General features: G+C 39.3%; 1 pseudogene; it reads left to right on the plus strand.

Annotated features, from left to right (window-relative positions):
- LOC102819803 overlaps nucleotides 1-24,988 on the plus strand; it is a 124,678-nt pseudogene extending 99,690 nt beyond the window's left edge.
- The last annotated feature ends 1,428 nt before the right edge of the window (nucleotides 24,989-26,416 follow it).

A 26,416-nucleotide genomic window follows, 5' to 3' on the forward strand; every position in this document is an offset into this window, starting at 1 on the left:
TATATATATTCCTGGTGTGTGAAGTCCTGTGTTTAATTGGAGCCATTCTCCCACCTTATGCCTGGAGGTTTGGGAGTGAGGATTTGAGGGAGTGCCTCTCAATGGCATCTATTTCCTCAGGGAAAGTGGGAGGCAAGATCTCTGCTGAGCATGCAGGAAGAGAGTGCATGCTCTGATAATTTATTCATGTGCTCACTGATTGAAAAGTCTCTGCTTATGAGTTCTGGTTGTGACCATCTCTGTTGGTGCTGTCTATCTAAAAGTGCAAGGGATTAAAAACCAGACTCTATGATCTCTATAATGACTATGATTAAAAACAAAACAAGAGCTGAACAATAAAGCATTAATGGATACGGTCTTTGTTGGTGACTTTGTTTGCACGTGCTGCTATTCCAGAGATACCACAAGTGAGTATTTTTAAAGTGCAGAAATGGATTTTCTCACAGATCAGGAGGTTAGAAGTCCAATTTCATGGAACGTGCTCTACAGGGAGGCTCTTTTTGTGTGGCTCTAGGGAGAGATTCTTGTCTCTGTTACCTTCTGTAACCCCAGCATTCCTCAGTTCTTAGGCAGTCTTCACAATGCATCTATCTTGCACTCCCTGCATTTGTGCTTGTTTCTATTTCTATCCTGCTTTTTTTTATAACTCAAACATGATTATGTTAAGGGAATGCCATACATGATATGGCCTCATTAATATAACAAAGAAAATATTATTTCCAAGTAGGATTGCATCCACAGGTGTTGTTAAGTGCCATCAAGTCAGTTCCAACTCACAGCATCCTTATGCACAACAGAATGAAACACTGTCTGGTCCTGTGCCATCCTCATAGTCATTGTTAAGCATGAGCCCATTGCTGCTGCCACTATGCCAATCCATCTCTTTGGGTCTTTCTCTTCTTCAATGACCCTAACTTTATCTAGCTTAATGTCCTTCTCCAGGTTACTGGTCCCTCCTGATAATATGTCTGAAGTATGATAGACAAAGTGTCATCGTCTTGGCTTCTAAAGAGTATTCTGGCTGTACTTCTTCCCTCACAGATTTCTTTGTTCTTCTAGCAGTCGACGTTACTTTTAAAATTCTTCTTCAACACCATAACTCAAATGCATCAAGTCTTCTATTGTCTTCCTTATTCACTGTCCAACTTTCATATGCATAGGAAGTTATTGAACATACTATGATTTGGTCAGGTGCATCTTATTCCTTTAACATACTTCCTTGCTCTTGAACATTCTAAAAAGGTCTTGTGTGGCAGATTTGAATAATTTAATATGTCATTTGATTTTTAACTGCTGCTCCCATAAGTACTGATAGTGGTTCCAAGCAAAATGAAGTCTTTGACAGCTTCAAACTTTTTTTTCATTTTTCATGATTTTTATTGGTCCAGTGGTGAGGATTTTTATTTGATTTACATTGTGGTGTAATCCATACTAGAGGCTGTAGTCTTTGATCTTCATTATTATTTTAAGTCCTCTTTACTTCCAGCAAACAAGGTTGCATCATCTGGATATCACAGGTTGTTAATGAGTCTTCCTCCAATCCTGATGCCATCCATGGTCTTCTTCATATAATCCAGTTTATCAGATTATTTGCTCATCATACAGATTAAATAAATATGCTGAACGAATACAGCCCTGCTCTATACCTTTCCTGGTTTAAAACAATTCAGGGTCCCTATGCTCTCTTTGAATGACTGCACACAATTAAAAATTCTGGAATACTCATTCTCTGCAATGTTGTCCATAGCTTCTCATGACTGACACAGTTGAAAGCCTTTGCATAGTCAGTTAGGCACTGGCAAACATCTTTTTGGTACTCTGTGTTCAACTGAGATCCATCTGATGTTAGCAATGATATCCCTCATTCCATGTCCTCATTGGAATCCGGTTTGAACTTCTGACCATTCCCTATCACTCATTGTTGTTATTAAGTACTGTGGAGTCGGTTCCGACTCATAGTAACCCTGCACAGGGTTTCCAAGGCTGTAAATCTTTACAGGAGCAGAACACCTCATCTTTCTCCCGTGGAACTGCTGGTAGTTTCGAACTGCTGACCTTGAGGTTGGCAGCCCGACTTGTAACCACTACTCTACCAGAGCTCCTTCTATCACTGGTATGGGGATTAGAATTCCATTATACTTTTTGCAGGATGACATAATCCATTCCACAACAGATGGATACATGGATAGACAACAAACAGACTTAGGTTCCCTAATAAGTCTTGACTACTGTGATATTTTACATGCAGTGTCTCTTTTATACTCCCAACAATTTTATAAGGTAATATCTTTTATTATTCCTATTTATATATGAAAAGACTGAGGTCCAGAGAGGGTAACTAACTTTTTCTAATATCCTCTACAGTAAACCTACAATTTGAAATCAGGTTTGTTTGATCTGAGACCTATTTTACATGCTTAGATCAAGGCTGGCAAAATCTAATAGAGAAGCATGAGCTATTAAAAGAAAGGTGCCCAGGGGAGTATTAAGAGATTGGAGAATGCAGTGAAGAGTACTAAGAGGTTGGAATACAAGTCTTATGGACCCCAAACCAAACTCACTGAAATTCTGACTCCTAACAACTCTATTGGACAGAATAGATCTTTCCCATAAGGTTTCCAAGGCTATAATCTGTACAGAAATGATTGTCATATTTTTATCCCCTGGACCAGCTGCTGGGTTCAGACCACTGGCTTTAATTAGCAACTGAACACTTTAATTACTGTGCCACTATGCCTCCGTTGGACAATAAAGTGTCTGCAAGGAAAAGTCAATTCCCATGGCTCGTGACAGTTTGAAATACATTGATCTGCCTTTTCTTTCAGAAGAGAATCAAAGCATCATGACATAATCAGAATAGAGCAATACACATTGTTTTTTGCTATGTACTGGCTGTTACAAGAGTTTACCTAGAACATTTCCACAATTGTCTGGCTGGTAGGATATCCCACCCAACACTAAGACTAGGAAGAAAGATCTGGTGATCTACTTCCAAAAATTAGCCAGTGAAAATCTTATGGACTACAATAGAATATTGTTCAGTATAGTGCAGAAAGATGAACTGCCTGGGTGGGAAGGCACTCAGAATACACAGTGACTGGAAACAATAAATGAGCATACCAGCAAACATGAAGATGGAGGAGGGCCAAGACACTTTTCACTCTGTTGTATGCGGGGTGATCATGAATCTGAGCCTGCTGGATGGCAACTAACAATAGCAATTGGAACACAACCCAGGCAGAAGTTGGGATGGACTTTGAGTAATCTTTCTGATAATGTGAGAGATCAGGGAACATTGGAAAAGTGCTTGTTGTTAAGTAAGTATGCTGAACAATAGGATTCAAGCAAAGGTAGGTATGGGGCTAGAATCAGTGAGTATTTCTGAATCTTGCTGTAGGACTGTGAACATCTTAGGAGCCAGAACTATGTCTTGTTTATCTTAAAACAAAGTTAACTCTGTAAACATGGTGATTAAGAGAGTGTTTATTCAACACCAAAGGAGCATTACAGGATAAAATGTACAGGAATGGCATACTCAGATTTGTGTATTAGAAAGCAGGAGGGATTCTTAATGTATAAGGTAGAGATGCGATGAAGCCAAATGCATTGGCATGTGGCATAAGAGAGCACCCAGACTCAGGAACTGAAGGCCAGTGCTGGAAACATTGAGTGATCAGGTTGTTTCAGAGCAACCTGATGATGGTGATCTTTCAATGCAAACCAAGACCAGATAGGGAAATCAAGGTCCATTGCAAGGTGATAGATTGAAAACAATGTAATCTATTAAAACAGGTTAAAATATGCAATTTGGAAATGAACTCTGGAGGCAAAAGCCTAAAGGTAGAGAGATCAGTTTGAGAGCTTTTTGAGGTGATAATGTCTAGGAGCTGGAAGGTCAAGTTAGGACCTTGACAGCAGAAATGTAAAGAATGAGAGAAATCTTTGAAAACAATCAGCACTCTGTGATTATATTAATCTCTGCATTCATTTATAATTAATTCATTAATACATCATAGCATTCTACAAGGAATTTAAGTGACATAAGGAGCTCTGGTAGCATAGTGGTTACGAATCGGGCTGCAAACTTCAAGGTCAACAGTTCGAAACTACCAGCTGTTCTGTGGAAGAAAGATGAGGCTTTCTGCTCCAGCCTTGGAAACCTTGTACAGGGTTGCTATGAGTCAGAACTGACTCCACAGTACATAAAAACAACAACATGGGCAGTAAAGTATAAATTAAAGAAAGTTCCAAGATTTTGATCCTGTGGAAAAATACCATTTAAATTTACTCATGACAGTGCTCTACATCCTACTTTGGCAAGTAGTGACTGAGACCTTAAAAGCTCATGAGAGGCCATCTAAGAGGAAACTGTTGGTCTGCCTCTGCCAGAGACAAGAAGAGTGATGAAAATTGAAGACACATGGAAGCAATTAGTACATTGGACTAATGGACCATGTGAATATCAGTCTTCATGACCCTGAGACCAGAAGAACTAGGTGATACCTGATTACCACGACCAACTACTCTGAAAGTGATCACATTAGAAATTTCTGGATAGAGTGGGCGAAAAATGCAGAACAAAACTCAAAATCATAAAAAATACTGGCTTACTGGTCAGATAGAAACTTGTGGAATACTGAGACTGTGGTCCTTGCTCACCCCCATTACTGTGGTTCCATTTTCAGCCAAGCACTAGAGAGATATACAAGGAACAGAAACATAGAATGGTATTAGGCATGTACAACATAGATGAGTCAACCATTCAAGTTGAGAAGTTCATCATTTCCTACAGATAAAATTCAGAATGGTGGGGAAAACAGATGAATTGAAACAGGAAACAAGGCAGAAGTGGGACAAGCGATGTTCTATTGAGGGGACTGCAGTACTTGAATTGAAATGAAGTGTAGAATTTATTAATGCAAACCTGATTATCTAATCTCTAAGGCTTCACTGAATTTACAATAAAATGTTTAAAAAATTATACTTTGCTAATAAGATGAGATCAAATTAATTTGTGCATCTTAGCAGTGCACACAGAGAGAGAACAGTATCCGATAAGTATGATGTACCAGGCATTCTGTTATATCTTATATGTATATTTTTTCTTTCTCAAAATTCTGCAATATGGTTCTAATATTAGTCCCATTTTACAGATGAGGAAGCAGAATATTGGTGATTATACAAGTTGCTCAAGGATATATAGCCACAAATGCTAGGCCTTCGATTCAAACCAACAGAGAGAACTTCAAAGCCACACTTTAAAAAAGTGCAGTGTTCTCTCTCATACTCTCAGTTCTTAGTTGATAGTCGGGCATTCAAATAGCAATGTTCTGTAAGAAATAGAAAATACTGAAATTAGAACTTGGCTGAAGGACTTAGTCAATAGTTTCTTAATTTAGGAATCAGCAATATGGTGGTGATTCTGTAGGATAAACACTGGACTGCTAAACATAAAGTTGGTTGTTCAACCCTACCAGTCATCTTCAGAAGAGAAATGAGACTTTCTACTTCTACAAAGATTCAGAGCACTGGAAACCCTGTGATTTAGAACTGTGATTCAGAACTGACTTGATGACACGTAACAACAACAACAACAATATGATGGTGATACTTGATTTCCTCATTGTAGATTGTAATTTTATGTGGAAGAAGTCCACTAGTGGAGAGTAGGTCTGGAAAATTGCCATTTTAGGAATTCCAAGGAGTTTGTACATTTTAGATCAATGTTGACTCTTTTTTACCCCTGGAAAAGGTTACTTTAGAGTTATTTTAGCTAAACAGTTATATGCTGCATACATAATGGTTTAGAAATCTTGTTTCAGACTTGATTTACTAAACCCTGGGTGGTGCAGGTAGTTAACATACTCAGCAGCTAGCTGAGAGGTTACAGTTTTGAGTTTACCTAGAGGTGCTTGAGAAGAAAGACTTAGCATTGTACTTTCCCCAAATCCAGCCCTGAAAACCCTCCAGAACACAGTTCTACTCTGACATATATGGAGTCTTCATGAGTTGGAATCAACTCAACAGCAAGTCTTTTAAATGTCATAAAGAAAATTGTTTTTTTTTTCTTAGCAGGGATACTTTTTAAAATATGGAAGTGTATTCCCTGTCTCTGAAAATTACCATTTTGAAGGAGCAGTGTTTGTATGTGTATGTGTCTCAGTGTGTGCTCTGAACAGGAAGTCACAGGAGGTCAGATTCACAGACCAAATTGCAGCTTCTTGTTATTGTTAATGGCCATTCAGTCAGTTTGGATTCATAGTGGTTCTGTAAAGGGTTTCCAAGGAGCAGCTGGTGGGTTGGAACTGCCAAACTTGTGATTAATTGCCCAATACTTATCCTACAATACCATACCAATACTCCAAACTACAGCTTCATAGATTTTTTTTTTTTTTTTAAGCCTAAAGTCTATCTTCTTCTGTGGCAAGAGACGGAACAAGTAGTACTGAAATTTCCACCTGAATTATGTCCCAAATATACAGTAACTCGAAACCAGTTATCTCAAATTTGGGGACTCTGGGATTTTGTGATTATGTTCTCAAAATAGTGGGACAAACGTCTAACAGATATCTCATATTAAGATCTCAGCTCTGAATTTGTATAAATTGCTTAACTTCTACAAAAATATAATTAATGGCATTTGCTTCATGGGGTGAAAATATGTGAAGCTCCTGACTGTGTGCCTGGCATAGAATACATCTGTCATGTACTTGACTCACCATGTGTGCCAGATTACAGCTGTGGTCCATAGACTTCCTAGTGGCTGATTTTTTTTGGAAGTACATCACTGAACTGTTCTTTTGAGGTGCTCCTGGGTAGACTAAAACTGCTTATCTTTTCATTAGCAGCTAAACATGTTAACTGTACCACCCAGGAACTCCAGCACAAAATAAGCACTCCACAAATGCTTAGTTATAGCTCTAAATAATGTTAGTAATAATACTATGTCAGGAGGACTTATCATATTGGGTGCATGGTGGCTCCACACAATAACCACTGACTTGCGAACCACAAGGTCCATGGTTCAAGCACAACAGTCAATCCACAGGAGAAACATTAAGCTTTCTGATCCTGTGAAGATTTAAAGTCTCAAAAACCCTATACAGGGTTGCTATGAATAGAATCCAACTCAAAGCACTTAACAATTTACCACAGCCTAGCTCTATACCAAGTACTTCATGAACATTATATCATTCAATCCTCACAACAACCTATGCTATAGATTCTATATTTCTGTTAATGTAATACACATTTTAGTTAATGTGATCATAAAGGTTTGGTGTCACCTTGGCTGGGCCCGGATTCTCACTGGTTTGTCAGTTAATAAGTAGTAATCCCCCATGATGAGCTCTAATAAAATTACTCTCTCATGATGTGACCTGATGTGATCAGCTCTGATCTGATATGATTATCCAATGTGGTTTAAATCCTCACTTCTGTGATGTTAATAATGAGACCAGATATAATCTACAGGATTAGGTTGTATCTTGAGTCAGTCTCTTTAGAGATATTAAAGTGGGTAAACAGATAAGCAAAAGAGAGGACCCTACTAACACCAAGAAAGAAGAGCTGGGAATGGTGTAGTCCTACACTGTGAAGCTCCTACGCCCAGCATACCATTGATGCTAAGATGCCTGGATATCCATCTCTGAGGAATGCTCGGCCTACAGATGCTGAAATGAGACAAGGATTGTTCTCTGGAACTGACAAAGAAAGAGAACATTCCCCTACATTTAGAGCTCTGAGTTTGGACTTTGAACCCTTCCAATCTCAAGGTCAGCAGTTGGAAACTACCAGCTGTTTCATGGGAGAAAGATGAGGCACTCTGCTCCCATAAAGATTTACAGCCTCAGAAACCCTGTACAGGTCGCCATGAGTTGGAACAGACTCCACAGTACTTACACCACCAAACTCAACGGAATGAGGAAATCATTGGACAATCTCTTAGATATTCCATGAGAGTAAAATTTTACTCAAGATAATACAGAAACAGCTGCAAGCATACATTGACAGAGAACTTCCAGAGGTTCAAGCTGAATTCAGAAGAGGCTGTGGAATGAGGGATATCATTGCTAATGTCCGATAGATCTTGGCTGAAAGCAGAGAGTATCAGAAAGATGTTTACTTATGCTTTATTGACTACACAAAGACTTTTGATTGTGTAGATCATGACAAGCTATGGACTACATTGCCAAGTATGAATATTCTGGAACATTTAATTGTGCTCATGAGGAATCTGTACCTGGACCAAGAGGCAGTTGTTCGAATAGAACATGGGAACACTGAATTGTTTAAAATTAAAAAAGGTGTGCAACAAAGTTGTATTCTTTCACCATACTTAGTCAACCTGTATGCTGAGCAAATAATCCAAGATGCTGGGTTCTATGAAGAAAAATGTGGCATCAGGGTTGGAGGAAGACTCATTAACAACCTGCGATATGCAGATGATACAACCTTGCTTGCTGAAAGTGAAGAGGACTTAAAATATTTATTGATGAAGATCAAAGAGCAGAGCCTTCGGTATGGATTACATCTCAATGTAAAGAAAACAACATTCTTATCATCGGAGAAAAGATTGAAGTTGTCAAGGACTTCATTCATCTTGGATCAACTATCAACACTTGCAGAAGCCGCAGTCAAGAAATCAAACGACGTATTGCATTAGACAAATATGCTGCACAGGAACTTTTTAAAGTGTTGAAGAGCAAAGATGTCAGCTTGAGGACTAAGGTGCACCTGAACCAAGCCATGGTATTTTCAATAACCTCATATGGATGCGAAAGCTGGACAGTGAATAAGGAAGACCGTAGAACAATTGATGCTTTTGAGTTATGGTGTTGGAGGAGAATACTGACAGTGCTATGGTCTGCCAAAAGAACCAGTAGATCCATTTCGGAAGAAGTGCAGCCTGAGTGCTCTTTGGCGGTCAGAATGGCCAAACTTCATCTCTCATGCTTTGGACATACTGTCAGAAGGGAGCAGTCACTGGAGAAGGATATCACGTTTGGTAAGGTGGAGGGTCAGAGGAAAAGAGGAAGACACCCCCCCCCCCCCAATGAGATGGACTAGCCAAGTGGCAGCATCGATGGACTCAAGTGTGGCAACAATAGTGAGGTTGGCCTAGGATCAGGCAGTGTTCCGTTCTGCTGTGCATAAGGTCACCATGAGTCAGTACCAACTTGATGGCACCTAACAACAACAATCAACTATGAAAGAATAAATTTCTGTTCACTAAAGACATTCCCTTGTGGTATTTCTGTTATAGCAGCAATAGAGAAAAAAGACACTTAAGGAAAAATTAAGTCACTAAGAGTTGCAGTGCATTTCCTATATTATACAGTAAGTGATACAGGGAGCTAGATGGTTCAGTTGACAAAGTGGGAGAAAGATATTTTAAGTCCTCTTCACTTTCAGCAGTCTACCTCCATTAATATTTACAGCCTTGGAAACCCTATAGGATCACTGAGTCAGAATCAAGTTGACAGTAATAGGGTTTTTTTTTTGTTGTTGTTGTTCAACTGATACTTGTTGTTGTTAAGTGCCATTGAATCGGTTCCAACCCATAGCGACCCTGTGTCTATAGGGTTTCTAAGGAGCTCTGGTAGTGTAGTGGTTACGAATCGGGCTGTAAACCACAAGGTCAGCAGTTCGAAACTACCAGCTGTTCTGCGGGAGAAAGATGAGGCGCTCTGCTCCCGTAAAGATTTACAGCCTCGGAAACCCTGTGCAGGGTCGCTATGAGTCGGAAGCGACTCCATGGCACTTAACAACAACAACAAAGGAGCAGTTGGTGAGCTTGAAGCACCGACCTTATAGTTCAAACCAACTTTGCAGTCTAACGCATTAACCCACAGCACAACAGAGTCCAATTAATTCATTTTCATCTGTTAATTATCCTCCTGAAGGGAAAAACTTGAGCTGAGGTAGAGAACTAGAGTTTCTTCTGTATTCTAAAAGATTTGGGAGCACATTCCAAGTGAGGCTTCCTAGAGCTAGATGTTGAATTATTTGAAGATCTCTTAGGTGCTAGGTTCGGAGTGGGCCTTAAGTATAGCTTCTTTTAAGAGCCAATTCCATTAACAACCACCAACTACTCTATGTGATTACTTCAGTTATCCTCAGGCCTTCTGGAGGAGTTGGTTAAACATCTCAGTTAGGTCATAGCTTTACTTTGGAGGATAATTGAGAAAGTATTTACACTACTTTGATACAGACCAAGCAACATCAGTCAGTTATGAGATGGTGAAAAATGGTGACAGATATTGTTTAGTGTATTAAAGTGACAACCATCTGTGCTTCCTGTAATACTTTAAGTATTTCTCAGGATTCCCAGGAATTATGAGTAGGGGAAAGTAGCAAAGAATAGGATTTCTATTGGAATAGTGGCTGAGGCAACTGCTTGGGATTACTATTTGAACTTTGAAAAGAGTGTGCTGTAATATTGCACCTCTAATGGCAATACTAACATAGGGATTATTTTCAGAGTGGATTATTTTCCTCCTTTAGAATGCAATATGAATGACACCCTCAGTAACTCCTTTTAAAGGAGAAATGGAGTCATTAGAGACATGTGAGTTGTATACAAATCACCACCATCATTTGTTTAGTCCTTCTATGAGCTAGAGAGAGTCCTGGTATGGCACTTGACTGCTAACCACAAGGTTGATGGGCACTATGAGTCTGAACCTACATTACAGCACTTAACAACAACAATGAGCTAGGGGAAGTTACTGGATGGTACAAAAACTTAAAAATCTCAGCTTTTGAGAATTTCGATTTTGAGTTTACCAAGAGGCACCTTTTAAGAAAGGTCTGATAACTTTCTTCCAAAAATTCATCCATTTACAACCCTGAAGATCAAAGTTCTACCCTGTAACACACTGGGATTGCCACAAGTCAGAATTCACTTGACAACAAATTTTTGTTGTTATTGTTTAATGAGCTAGACACTTCTCATTCATTGTATTCCTAATCCTTATGGAAATGCTGCTAGTTAGATATTATTACTCCTATTTTGCTGAAAAGGAATTTGAAATTGTCAAGGATCACATAGCTAATAAGTGGAATTTAAATTTTTGTGTTGTTATTGTTAGATGCCTTTGAGTAGACCTCTGACTTTTGGCTACCATCTAGGCCATTTCATAGTCTTTTCATTGCACAATCCTGCCAGCTCTGAGCCTTGGGAAACTCAAGAAAATCAATATGGGAAACAGGGCTGAAGTCTGTTAAGCAAGAGAGTCAGAGAAGTCTCAGGTAATGGGGAGTCAGAGAAGTCTCAGGCAATGGGAGCTATGACAATTTCTGGATGGAACTTATGATCACTGGTATGAGCTGTAGAGGAAAGTGAAGATGGCACAGAAAAAGGGTAGAAACCACAGGATTGCAAGAGTGTATTTGTAAATGTCAGGATAATGGAAGACATACTTATTAGAAGTGAAGGAATGTTCTGAAAACAAAAGCAATACCTTAAAAAACAAAGAAATTGTCCTCTATTTCATAAATTTAAAAACAAAAACACACCCACATTGGTAAGTATATTGGTCAGAACTGGCCAATTTTGGCTTCAGTAACAAGCTGCCTTCAAATTTTAAAGTTTTTGCTTTATGTCTCCTTACTTTGCAACCCAAATGAAAGAGCAGTCACCATCTGTGTGTTGACAGGTCTCAGCAGATAGAAAGATGTTCTTGAAGATCTTGGCAGTTAAATAATCTGGCTCCGAAGTGATGTGTCCCTTACACTGACAACTCTGGACAACTCTAGTCACATGTTGCCAACTAATCACAAGGATTTCAGCAAGAGATACAAACCAAACACATTCAGGTGGTACTAATTACTGCTGTAGTGTAGACGCTAAAGGGAGTGATAGTAGCCAGGTGTTTTGTCTTCCACTCACCCCCAAGGAAAGGTTGTAGTTTGTTTTTTTGTGCTATAAAGAGGAAGAAAAAGAGCCAGTGGAGTGAAATAGGAACAGTGATAAATAACATATTTAAAAGCATTTATAAGTGACAGAATGATGTCTTTAAAGAGGTGGAAAAGAATGAAACAGAGAGCACAAGAAAAAGTATCCGCTTGAGAGTGAACGAGTCCTCTGAGCCCATGGTGACGTTCAGAATCAGATATGTATGAAGAGATGTGTTGGAGTGAAGAGAAAGGTGAAACCTGAGTCATTGTGAAAAATGGACTAGAGATGCCTAGTCATGGCTCATCAATTCATTCAGGTCCATATTGAACAAGTGTTGCTGAAAGCTGAACCGAAAAGGACAAAGGAAACCGTAAGTCTAAATGGCATTTGAAGTGCTGTTTTTACTCTCTTTCTTCAGGAAAAAAGAAAGGCATTTTATAGTTAGATGGTTTACTTTATTGTATAGAACATGCTCTGGTGGCATAGTGGTTTAGCACTCCAATACATACACAAAGGTATGCAGCTAAAACCCACCAGCCGCTCCAAGGGAGAACAATGTGACATTCGGCTTCCCTAATGATTCGTTGTTGTTGCTATATGTGCTGTGGAGACAGTTCCGACTCATAGTGACCCTGTACAGGGTTTCCGAGGCTGTAAATCTTTATGGGAGCAGAACGCCTCATCTTTCTCCCGCGAAACAGCTGGTAGTTTTGAACTGCTGACCTTGCGGTTCGCAACCCGATTCGTAACCATTACGCTACCTTGGAAACCTCATGAGATAGTTCTATCTCTGTCCTACAGAGTCGCTTTGAATCAGACTTGACTGGATGACTGAGGCTATGTATGGGAAAAACAAAAAAAACTTAAGCCATTGATGCCCATGCATAACAATGTTATATGTGGTGGTGGCTGTTTGCCACCTAGTCTGTTCAGAGTCACAGCAACCTTGTATAGATAGGTTTCCTGAGGCTGTAAATCTTTACCAGAGCAGACAGCTTCTTCCAAGAAGTGACTTGTAGATTCAAATTGCTGATCTTGCAGCTAGCAGCACAGCTCATAATCCACTATTCTACGAGGGCTCATATATAGATGTTGTTGTTGTTAAATGTTCCAACCCACAGCGACCCTGAATAGGGTTTCCAAGGAGCGGCTGGTACGAGGAACAATCCATGGGTAAGAGACTATTTCTCCTCAAGGGGTCTACTTAATTTTCACAAAGTTACCTTCTGATGTGAGGCTAGACACACAAGTCATCCATCTCTCTTTATTTAGATAGAACAAGAATTTTGACTCATATTCCTAAGAAAATGAATTATGTTCCAAAGTTGAGACACAAATACCTGGAGGGCAGTTTACTCACTGTCTGGGAACACATCATTCCTTTTCCAGAGTAGGGAAGAGTACAAAGGTGATTTACTACTGCATGTACGAGGAGCTTCAACAAGTTCTTGGAAAAACTCATGATCTTTTCACTCCATTCCCCACTCCCCACCCCCCAAACATTTCGATGCCATCTCATATTATTTGAGTCGGTCTGCTAACCTCAAGTTTGGCAGTTCGAAACTACCAGCTGTTCCCCTGGGAGAAAGATGAGGCTTTCTGTTCTGGTAAAGATTTGTAGCCTCAGAAACCCTGTGTAGTCAGAACCGACTCCACGGTACTTAACAACATATTAGTCAAGACTTTCCTTTCCAAATAACAGAAAAATCAGCTCATACTGATGTAAGGAGCCAGGGAATGCATTACTTACAACTGAAGTCCTGAGGTTGGAATGAGGACCTCCCTGGATCCAAGGGTTCAAAGTTTCATAATGACACAATCTTTTGCCTTTTGCTTGTTTCCTCTCTTTCACTTCTTGTTTTTCTTCTTCTCCTGTTTCTCTCTGTGTTTCTGAGGCCTAATTTCCACTGTTTTGCCTTTATTCCCCAATAAACTCCCTTACATGATAATAGAAATCTACCAGCATCTTGTTTGTTTCGGATGAACAGTAAGCTTTTAAATCTAAAGGATAAAGCAACTTTAACAGACTCCCAATAGTTGTATTACAAGTCTGATTTTCCCGGTTTGGGACATGTGACCTTCCTGAATGTGTTTCCTATGCTAGTAGGTTGTGAAGCTCAGCTTAGGTGACTCTTGATCACATGATCCCCGCCAGCTAGGACTGGGTGTGGAATAGGAATAAGATCCCAATGCCAGTGATAGATAATGTTGTTCAGGCCAAAAATATATTTACAACATTAAAATAAATTTTAAATAATTTTTTTTAATTCAAATAAATTTTAAACTTCCCAAGAATTCTCTAAAGTGTTGGACTCATGTCTGTAGCCAAGTAAATTATCATTGTCCATTTGCTGTTTAGATTGAGCTACTTTTTTTCAGTGGCATTGTAAATAAGAACTGTATTGAAGAACAAGAAGAATTTAATAAGAAAAAAAAAGAAAAGGAAAAAAGCACAATCTACTCTGAGCTATAGTCAGAATATTTTCACTGATGGCTAAGTAGAATTATTTTATAATTACAGTAAGCCTGGGTTTTGAATATTGATTTATGGACAACTCTTTCATGCTTTTTAATGTAATGTGAATGTGCCCTCACTTTGAAACAACCGAATCATCCTGGACTTGCAACAAATTCTTCATCAGAATTACCTTCAGATGCTGCACATGCAGCTTTCAAATCATTTAAACAGCTTCTAGCCTTTTCTTGCACTAAACTAAGGCTAAGTAAGAAGCATTTGTACCTGTTCCAGCTTACCTACAAATTCGACTTAAAGGCTTATTTAGAATTAAAGACATAGGACAGTCAAGAGCAGATTTTGTTAAAAATCCAGAGATTGTCTACATTCTACCACAGCCCTATGAGTCACCAAGAATTGAATATTTATAACTTACTGACCTAAAAAATTCAAAACCTTAAATGGGGTCACCTAAGGAGACTGTGGAAAACTTCCATGCAACTTATTGGCAGACAATTTTAGTTCTTATTTCAACAAGCTTGGTATGAAATGCATGCCATCTGGTGACTGGGAAAATTCTAGTGCATATTAGCTGCCTGTGTGAGAGACATTCGTGTCATTTAGTTGTAAATGATTGCACCTGCAAATGGGAGAAAGCATATCAAAAAAGAGCATGTCTTATCATTTGCTTCTGGGACTGGAAGATTTGATGACACAATGCTGCTATCTCATCTTTCATGTTTAAAATCTGATTCTGATCTGTGCAGCTGTTCTGCCACAACTATTTTGAATATGCTGTGTGGTACACCAGAACATAAGGTTGCCAGGGGAAACTCTCAAATAACACAAAAATGTAAAGGCTGCAATAGTCCTGTCCCTTTTCTTAAGGATATATCTGAGTATAGCAAAATAAAGTGCAGGTAATTCCAATATTGATTTTAACCCTGTCAGAAAACTATATTTCAAGGAAGAAGGTTTTATGCAATTTCATGCTTTTTAAAAATTCCTGTATCACCTGAAATAGTTGGTAAGATAAATCAGTACAAATCTTTGCCTATGGTGAGGCAATGGTGCTAAGAAATGGAATCTCCTGAAACTAATCCTTTATTACTTTCTAGTGAGACAAATTGAGATATTCTATGTGTGTAGACTCATACTCTCTTAAAAAATGAAAACCCTGTTTCAAACAGTCCTGCAGTACTACAGTCTACCTCTTTGTAGATCCAACCTTTATTTAACTTGTGATGCATTATGTATTGCCCTCAATATTGCAAAGCCAGCATGGAATAAGGGAGTTCTTTTTGTTGGATGATAGAAAAAGATGATAGAATTTAGACTTATATAGATCTTATTCACATCCTAACCCTCCAACTTATAAGCAGTGTTATCCTAGGGAAATTACTTTTGTCCTGTGGGTTTAATTCCTTAAAGGGGATTATATACAATATTTAGGGAAAATGAAGCATTTTAAGTGAAATATTACAAATGAAAATGCTTGACATATATTTAGAGCAAAATAAATGCTAATCATATATGTTTTTCCTAACTCAAGTATTTTCAAAATGCTCCATTATCTTCCCCAATTAATTTTTATCTATTTGCTGAATTTATAGCATGCATACACTTTTCTGTCTCCTGAACATTATTTGTAGAATCAGATTGTAAGCATCTCATGGGTAAGAAGAGTGCTTTCTTTCTCATTTGTGAGTATTGGGCATTTAAAAAGAATGAGTGGATATTATTACTAGAAAAAAATCATATCCAGTAAACAGAATTTTATATGTGAGGTGTCCTAGTGTGGCAATATAGGATAAGCACCAGACTGAAAGGTCAATTTGAACCTCAAGGTCTTTGGAAACCCCATACAGAGTTGCTACGAGTTAGAAGAAACTTGATGGCACTCAGCAACAATAACAAATATGTGTGAAGATTTTCAGGCAGTGTATTTAATTTTTTTTTTTTTTTCTGAACTGAAGCTCTTATTACTACTTCTAAGAGTGAGCTCTTTCATTGCACAGAACAATTAAGCTATTGATGTGCTTGTGCCCCAGAAAATGTGGTCCCGGGGATACTATGACTTTCCATCAAGTTGTAGCAAACATATTTATTCAACAGAAATAACCCAAGAAGAGTATTTCTTGGTCTGTCTTCAGAAAATAAGGATGAAACCATCAATTATGGCAGCTTAGTAATGATTTGGGCACAGTATTATGGAATAAGCAACTGAAGCTGTGGTATACTTGATGAAGTCTTTCAATCAAAAGTGTGTTGTGGAGATCAAAACCAAATGGTAAAATATTTGAACTTGTAGCAATTTAACAGAGAAGACAGAATAGAGCACAACAAAATAAAGCGATCAGGGATAATGGTTTGTGACTATTGCTTTGAAGAGTGTCATAAGTTTGAATGGTTTTGACTGTTGTACTATCATTGAAAGGGGTCATAATTTGGATGGTTGAATGCATGCTTTTTCTGGTACTTAATATTGTTTTCCCCACCATTAAGGAAATTCATCGAACAGACACAGTTTTAGGGGAACAAAAGCAAAAACCTCATTATCGCGTGGAATGTGTTATAGTTAGAAATATTAATACGTGACTCCCAGCAAGATGGCACACTACACACAGACACACTACACACAGACCCTCTACAACAAAGAGACCAAATGAAACAGATACTGAAGATAATCCTGTAATCCTGAGTTTCAGAGGAAGGGTTAGAGAAATGGATTGAATACTTTCTGGAGGGGGAAGCTGTGTACGGGTGGTGAAATAAAGACACTGCCTGGTGAATGGTTTGCCAGGCCATCTTGAATTTTGTGAGCAGATTTGGACACAGACAATGACCTGGCAGTGCAGATTCACACCAGAAGTGGTAACAGAAAAGACATGATTCCTTCTTGTTCCCCACACTCTCCTGGTGACCAGGTGTGTGGCTGCCCCCTTCCCTCATCAATCCCCAATGTAGAACCAGCTCCCTGGGAGATCACCATTTGCACCAGTGTGAGGTGGGTGTTGGCTGGATGTCCCCCCTAGGAGCAAGGATTCAAGTGGGATCTGCTCCGGACCTGACAGACACCCGATTGGCTGCCCTGGACATAGAGCTCATCTAGGTGTATAAGAGCTCCATCTAGGGCTGGGAAGTCCATTGTCATAGCCCTCTCCACTGGCGGAAGTCCACTAGAGTTTTCTCCTCTATGGGTCCAATATTTGCACTATTTGTTTTGTTTATGTCTTTACTTGTCTCTTTCCCTAGAATTTTATCCTTTTCATCTCCACATGTGTTTTTTTCTTTTCTTCTGTTTTTCATTTCCCCACTCTTCTTTTTCCCTCTTGTTTTTTTCTTTACTACTATTCTCTATAATAAGGAGCTCTGGTAGCGTAGTGGTTACGAATCAGGCTGCTGACCTCAGTTCAAAACTACCAGCTTTTCCGCAGGAGAAAGATGAGGCTTTCTGCTCCTATAAAGATTTACAGCCTCGGAAACCCTGTTCAGGGTCTTTGTGGGTCAGAATTGACTCCATGGCACATAGCAACAACATTCTCTATAATCTCTATTTTCATCTTAACGCCTGTGTTTTTTTTTTTTTTTTGAGGGGGGGAGGGTTCTTTCTTTTTCTTCCTCTCATGGACTTGTCTTCTAAATTTCTAATTTCCTATCCTTTTCTCTTTTCAATTATTATGTTCTTTTTTCTTGTTGCTGTTATTCTTTATGTTTTATTCTGTTATTCTTTATTTTTCTCATTTATTTTCTGTTTTCACTGTTATTTGCTTACTTGTTTGTTCTGTTTTGTTTTCTTACATGTGTGTGTTGTCTCCTCTTGCTCTACATGGCAGAAGGTAGTAACTGCTCATACAGTCAGCTACAACCATATCCTCTGTAACTCCACCCACTGGGCAAGAGGCAGTATTAGCTCCTTCTATACCAATTGATCAACGATATACAGCAACTGACAGGAATAACTCCACCTTAAACTGAGGTGCAAGAATGGTGTGTGTGTGAGAAACACAGAAAACAGCAAGTGCTAATAAAATTATAGTGAAACTGGAACCCTCTTATACTGTTGGTGGGACTGTGAAATGGTGCAACCACTTTGGAAGATGGTATGGTACTTTCTCAAAAAATCGGAAATAGAAATATCATATGACCTGGCAATCCCTCTACTTGGTATATATCCTCAAGAAATAAGAGCCATGGCACAATAAATATGTGCACATCTGTGCTCATTGTAGCACTATCCATAATAGCAAGTAGATGGAGACAATCTAAATGTCCATCGACAGAAAAATGGTTAAACAAAGTGGTACATATGCACAATGGTATACTATACAATGTTGAAAAATGATGAATCTGCCAAACAACTCATAACATGGATGAACCTGGAGGACATTATGCTGAGTGAAATTAATCAGTCACAAGAGGACAAATGTATGAGCTCACTGTTGTAAAAACTTAAGAAAATGTTTTCATGCTAAAAATAAACATTCTGTGATGGTTAACAGGGGTGGGATGGAAGGGAAGAATTATTCACTAGGGGTAGTCATATGTTAACTTCCATGAAGGGGAAGGCAATATACAACAAAAGGGAGGTTAACAGAGGAAATGTAATGTGGACAAGCAGAAGACACAAGGAGAGTTGCAATAACTGAAGGAGTAGAGGTATATACATGAGTGGGATTACAATCATAATAACGAAACAAAATATGTAATTTGTTGAATGTAAAACTCATGATCTGGCAGGTGATGTTGGTGGGTCCTGAGCACATTCAACAATGTCTTGTAAGGCATCTGCCTCAGGCAATGTCTGAAGCAATACCTCAGGCACTGTCTCAGGTAATAACTTAGACAAAGACTCTTCAGGTACAACTGGGTTAATATCATCAAATGAAGGTGGAAGGGTTAATAGTTTAACTGATAGTGGGTTAGAAGACTGAATAATCTCTTCAGATGTGAGTAATAGGGATTGTTCTATTAGCAGGAGTGATTTAATGGAATTTAGGGACATGGTGTCCCTAATTCCTGATTGTCTGTTTGTCCCCATCCCAAGTTTCAGGATCTCAATGCTTCCCAGTCAATGCCCTCACTTTATTTCAGACACCATTCAATGATGGGAATTCAACTAATGTAATTCAAGCACTCTTACAAGAAGACTCTGAGCTTGTGTTTTGGTTCTGTTACTACAGGAAAAAGGCTTTCTTTCAGGTACAAGTAGCAACTTTAGGTTTTGTATTTAGTAGTTGAGTTGTGTGTGATTCTCAGACTTTGAGTTCACCTCTTTCTTTCATAACTTTGTCTAGTAAAAGTAGGACTAACCAATTAGCTTCCCCATACTTGTCATTCTGACAAAAATGTAGAAAAGAATCAGATATGGAAAATGTAGAAAAATATCAAATATTTGTCTCTTACAAATATTAGGTCTATTGGTGTGATATTTTTCATATTTCTATTGCCACCTTCTGTCATAGATTCTTAGGGCATTCTTCACTATTGGAAGCAGAATCATTAATGCCTTTAAGATTAGCCAGACTTGAGAATCAATTCAGAAATCTCATATTTACAATTTTCTGCCTCCAGACCACACTCTGGGTTCTAAATGTCTTATTGTAGGTTCTCTGTTGTTGTTGTTGTTAAGTGCCATCGAGTTGGCACTGACTCATAGCGAACTTATGCGCAGCAGAATGAAACACTGCCTGATCCTGGGCCAACCTCACTACTGTTGCCATGTTTGAGTCCATCGATGCTGTCACTTGACAAATCCATCTCGTTGGGGGTCTTCCTCTCCTTTTCTGACCCTGACCAAACATGATATCCTTCTCCAGTGACTGGTCCCTCCTGACAATATGTCCAAAGTATGAGAGACTAAGTTGGATCATCTTGGCCTCCAAGGAGCATTCTGGCTGTACTTCTTCCAAAAAACGGATCTATTGGTTCTTTTGGTAGCCCATGGCACTTTCAGTATTCTCCTCCAACACCATAATTCAAAAGCATCAATTCTTCTACAGTCTTCCTTATTCACTGTCCAGCTTTCACATGCATATGAGGTTATTGAAAATACCATGGTTTGGGTCAGGTGCACCTCAAGTCCTCAAGCTTACATCTTTGCTCTTCAACACTTTAAAAAGGTCTTGTGCAGCAGATTTTTCCAACGCAATAAATTGTTTGATTTCTTGACTGATGCTTCCATGAGTGTTGATAGTTGATTCAAGAAGAATGAAGTTCTTGACAACTTCAATCCTTTCTCTGTTGATAAGAATGTTGCTTATTGGTCCAGTGATGAGGTTCTCTGTTGTTGTTGTTGTTATGTGCCATCGAGTCAGTTCCGACCCATAGCGACCCTGTATAGGGTTTCCGAGGGTGTAAATCTTTACGGGAGTAGAAAGCCTCATCTTTCTCCCGCGGAGCAGCTGGTAGTTTTGAACCGCTGACCTTAAGGGTCGCAGCCCGATTCGTAACCACTAAGAGGAGAAAAATCAGTGAAGTGTGATGTATAAGTCCTTTCGTCATTTATTGACATGGTTATGTTACAAAGACCCTGCAAATTTATTAAGCAAAAATTGTTGTCATGTGAAAATGGACAGTGACCACATCAGACTACAAAATAGAGGATGACTGTATCATTACTCAACTGCCACATGAAAACATTACATAACTGATAAACCACTGAGAATCATGGCCCAGGCAAGCTACCACTTAACTTTAATCATCACACCCAGTGTTAGTCTTGTCTCACATCATGGTGTTCAGGGCTGCCAGATGAATGTTGTTAACTTGAAAAATAGATAGACTTTTTACTATTGTCATAAATGCAAAATATTGTATAACAAGATAGTCTATTTGTGTTGTTGCTGTTAGGTGTTGTTTAGTAGGTTCTAACTCACAGCAGTCCTGTGCATAGCAGAATGAAACACTGCCCGGTACTGCATCTTCCTCACAATTGTTTCTACATTTCAACCCATTGCTGCTGCTGCCACTGTGGCAATCCATCTCGTTCCTCTTTGCCCTCCATTTGACCAAGCATGAAATCCTTCTCTAGGGACTGGTCCCTCCTGATAACATGTCTGAAGTAAAGAGGCAAAGCTTCGTCATCCTCACTTCCAAGGAACATTCTGCTTGTACTTCTTCCAACACAGGTTTGTTTGTTCTTCTAGTAGTCCATGTTATGTTCCATGTTCTTCTCCAACACCATAATTCAGATGCATTGATTCTTCTGTGGTCTTATTTATCATCCAACTTGGACATGCATATGAGATGATTGAAAATACCATGTCTTGGGTCAGGCATACATTTGTTCTCAAAGTGAGAGTCAATAAATGAAATGTATTTAGAAACATTTATTTCATGGAAAGGGCTCACACAGTTGTGGAAGCTGTCAAGTCCAAAATATGTGGGTCATACTTCTGGTTAGAGACTTATCTTGACATGGTTGCAGGGACCAATGAACTCAAAATCAGCAGCTCCAATGGCCATCTACTGGTTCATGTCTCAAGAACTGGAGGTCAGAGGATAAGTCAAATGCAGAATGTAGAAAGGATAAACTTTGCCATATTGTTGTTGTGGGCTTCTGAATCAGTTCAGACAAAGAACGACACTATATAGAGTTTCTGAGAGTGGCTAGTGGGTTGGAACTGCCAATCTTGCAGTGACCAGTCCAGTGAATATACTACAGCACCACATCAGGGCTCAGTTTTGCCTTAACACTCATATATAGTGGATGCAGACCACATCCCTAAGGAAACTCCCCTTTCAACTGATTGAATGCTCACATCAGATCACAAAATGGAGATGATGACACAATATCTGATAAACAACTGAGAATCATGGCCTAGCTAAGTTGATGCATAAGCTTAATCATCACAGAGAGATACCATGCACATAAATAAATCATCTCTCTAGGACTATACCACATTTCTATTTAAAGATCTTTAGCAATTTATGCATTGTGCATTAATCAGACAGGAAGATTTATTCTTCCTACTAAAAAGGTATTTTTATTGATTAAATTGAAGCCAAAAAATACAGCTTAAGTTCCAGTTAGTAAAGTTAACCATAACTTTATAAATATGGGGTATAATTTTGCAAGGAAAATAGCTTAAACTTTATTAAAAACATCTCAAGTTTACTTTTTATTATGACGTTTTATGTTCATACTGTGTTTTATATTAAAATAGTAGTATATGATTTTAAATATATTTACAATAAATCTTTAAAATTGTATGCAAAATTTAAGTATAATGTTGATTATTTAGTTGTCTGTGTTTCATTGTACAGTTCTCTAAATTCTGTCTCCTTTTGAAATATTGTCATGATTTCTCATTCTGCTCCTCACAGGAATCTCTCTCCATTTCTTTTCTCAACCCTAGATGAAAATAGAGCAGAAATACTAGTGATGACAAGGAAAATGGGGAGGGGAAAGAGAAAGGAAGAGCTTTATCTCTCGTACTCACCATTTCCCTGCGTACTTCTTCAGAACTCACATCAGCTGTGGCCCCAATTAAATCTTCTATCGTTTCTTCCTTAGGGTAAAAACACTTGGAACAGAATAGGGTTGATTTTGTATAGCTTGGCCTACTTAATTGGTTCTATCTTTTTCTGAAGGCATCTATCTTTTTTCTGACAACATTATAACCTTAAAAGAAAAAATCATACACACAGTTAACTAGTTATCTGACTTGTCGTAAGTAGGGAAATATGAATGATCAGGAGTGAGAACAGGAGGAATACAATGACCCCCAGAGAGTTACACAAGAAAGGCGTTCTGGGTCCTCTAGACACCGCTCATTGGAATATTTGTTTTATTCCTTTCCCCATGATCTTTGTTTTTTTTTTTTTTTTAGTCTTCTGTGGCTCTGATTTGGAATCTCCTTAGTGCCAGCAGATTTGGTGTCTGTTTGATCTTTATTAATGAGTCCCTGACCTAGGTCAGGGAGGTTAGCATGTACTATTTAATTGGTGTGGTGCTGTGGGATAAAGTACTGGACCACAAGGTTGGTTTGATCTTCTTACCTCTTTAGCTTCATCTCATCCCTCTGCCTTATACAGAAAAAAAAAAAAAAAAAAATTTGCAGGTTTCCAAATATACCTCACTCTCTGGCACGGTGTACATATGATTCCCTTTGCTACAAGACTCTTTTTTAGGAAGAAAGTTGGCTATTCGGGAGCTCCTTGTTCTTTTGTTGTACCTGTGCTCTGCCATTGACTCTACCTTGCTTCTCTGGCTGTCATTCTCTTCATCTGTAGAACAGGAGTGGGGACGGAGGTGGGTAAAAGTGGACAGATTATTTCAAATGATTTCAATACCTCAGATAGCAAAATTTTACCAGACCTGAGCTTTTGAGAGAAAACAGGTTAAGTGGAGCTTGGTCACTGGTCTTTGTTGTTTTTGTTATGTGCCATGGAGTCGGTTCTGACTCATAGCAACCCTGCATACGGTTACCGAGGCTATAAATCTTTACGGGAGCAGAAAGCCTCATCTTTCTCCCGCGGAATAGCTGGTAGTTTCAAACTGCTGACCTCATGGCCTGCAGCCCGATTCATAACCACTACGCTACCAGAGCTCCTTGGTCACTGGTCTTAGGCCTACGGTATTAGTCTACTACTCCTAACCCCCATGGAGGCCTGGCTGGTACCCACATACAATAATTAACTCCTGAGTGGCCTTCACCGGATCCCAGCTCCACTCCCACTGCCCTCCCCACTGGCTGTCTCCTAGGCCACTAAACCGCTGCTGCCCCTTGGAATGAGGCAAGGGTGAGTGCAAAGCAGAGCAAAAGCCAGAGCCAGATTGAGAGCTATTTCTTTTTCCAGACCACAACTCTTCCTTCAGAGACAGGCAGGGCCCAGCTGCTGTTTCTTCTGCTGTTGGTAGCCCCCGGGTGAGGTGTACAGCTCAAGACCGCAGGACAGGACAGGACAGGACAGGACTTCCCAATGTCTGCATGGATGCCAAGCACCACAAGGAAAAGCCAAGCCCCGAGAATAACTTGCACGGTCAATGCAGCCCCCGGAAGAACTCCTCCTGCTCCATGAACATCAGCCAAGAAGTCCACAAGGATATTTCGCATCTGTACAGATTCAACTGGGACCAATGTGGAAAGATGGATGCTGACTGCAAGCAGTACTTCATCCAGGACACCTGCTTCTATGTCTACTCCCCCAACTTGGGGCCCTGGATCCAACAGGTGGACTAGAGCTGGCACAAAGAGCGGATCCTGGAGGTGCCCCTGTGCAAAGAGGACTGTCAGCGCACCTCCTACACCTGCAAGACCAACTGGAACAAGGGCTGGAACTAGACCTCAGGATATAACCAGTGCCCAGTAGGAACTAGTTGCTGGCGCTTTGATTTCTACTTCCCCACACCTGCTGCCATGTGCAATGAAATCTGGAGTCACTTCTACAAGACCAGCAACTACAGCTGTGGGAGTGGCTGCTGTATGCAAATGTGGTTTGACCCTACCCAGGGCAACCACAAAGAGAAGGTGGCAGCATTCTATGCTGAGACCATGAGTGGGGCTGAAATCCACTGGGTCTTGGCCTGTCCTGTCCTGCTCAGCCAGGTCCTGCTGTTCTGGCTGCTCAGCAGATCCCTTGTACCTCCGGATACCTGGACATCACAGCCCTATTCAGCCCCATAGTGCCCAGATACTCAGTTTGTGCTCCATAGTAAGGCCTGTTGAATGCCAGTTTAAATAAACAGACACCCCACCAAAAAAAAAAAAAAAAAAGAGAGAGAGAGAGTCTTTCATTAGACTGCATTGCCTCAAGACTAAGGGTTCCTTTTCAGACCAGGTAAATTTATTTCGTATTACAAATTGTTTCCAAATTCTTGCAAGAATATGAGCATTACTCTTAGGTGCTCGTCTAGCACAGTGAGCTTGTCACATTGCAGCATTTTATACGCCGTTTCTTTGTGTCCTTCTTCTTTAATTGTTCATTCCTTGGGAACAGGTACTGTTGCATCTCTGGTATTTTAAGCAGTCACTATTTCTTCTGTGTTTGAAACTGACTATAATATGGTACCAACTGACAGAAAAATATATTAAATATTCATCAGTGTTTTAGTATCTAAAGAGTTGGAGGAAAACATGACTCTTATAGGGAGGTCCATTTAAAAATGTAGTTTCGTTGTTGTAAAGTGTCGTTGAGTTGGTTCTGACTCATAGGACCTTGTATAGGGTTTTCAAGGAAGAGCTGGTGGGTTTGAACTGCAGACCTTGTGGTTCCCAGCCCAGTACTGATCCTCCAGCACTACACCAGGAGTTGGTACTGAATAGTCAACTATAGGCTAACTCAACAATTGTGAAATATTTACTCTGTGACAAATATTCTGTAAGTATCTTGTTATTGTGTGCCATTGAGTCAATTTTGTCTCATAATGATCCTACAGGATAGAGTACAACTTTCCCATAGAGTTTCCCAAGTTATAATGTTTCTGGGAACTGAATTCCAGTCCTTTTTACTTTGTAAAAACTTCTGAGTTTGAACCATTAGCCTTTGATTAACAGCCAATCACTTAACCACTACAATACCATGGCTCCTTACTATACATTTTAGTGGGAATAAATTAGGTGAGATTAGAGGGAAGAATAATTTGAAAGGTGAAAATGAAATTGATTCGAATAAAAAGTTTGGATTGGAGAATTAATCCATTATTAAAAGCGTTTGAACAGCTGACTAAGAAATTATACTGTAGGAGAAAGAACCACTGAAGATTTTTAAGGATATTTACATGAGTGTAGTAGTAATGCTGTTATTGTTGTTTAGTGCCATTGAGTCAATTCCAACTCATAACGACACGGCATAAGGTTTGTTAGGAGCGACTGGTGCATTTGAACCTCTGACCTTGCAGTTCAAGCGGATTTTGTGATCCAGTGCTCATTCTACAGACCCACACCAGGACTCCATAGTATTGATAATGATGATCAAATAGAAAAATTAAAGACACCAACCATAAGAACAGAACTGATTTTTCTTTGGATTACTTTTGACCTACTTATACTTTCTTTTCTCTACAGCCTCCCACTCTATACTTATTAAAATGCCAACTCAAGGACATGTAATTA

Source organism: Chrysochloris asiatica, unplaced genomic scaffold (assembly GCF_000296735.1).
Source record: "Chrysochloris asiatica unplaced genomic scaffold, ChrAsi1.0 scaffold00009, whole genome shotgun sequence".
Lineage (NCBI taxonomy): Eukaryota > Metazoa > Chordata > Mammalia > Afrosoricida > Chrysochloridae > Chrysochloris > Chrysochloris asiatica.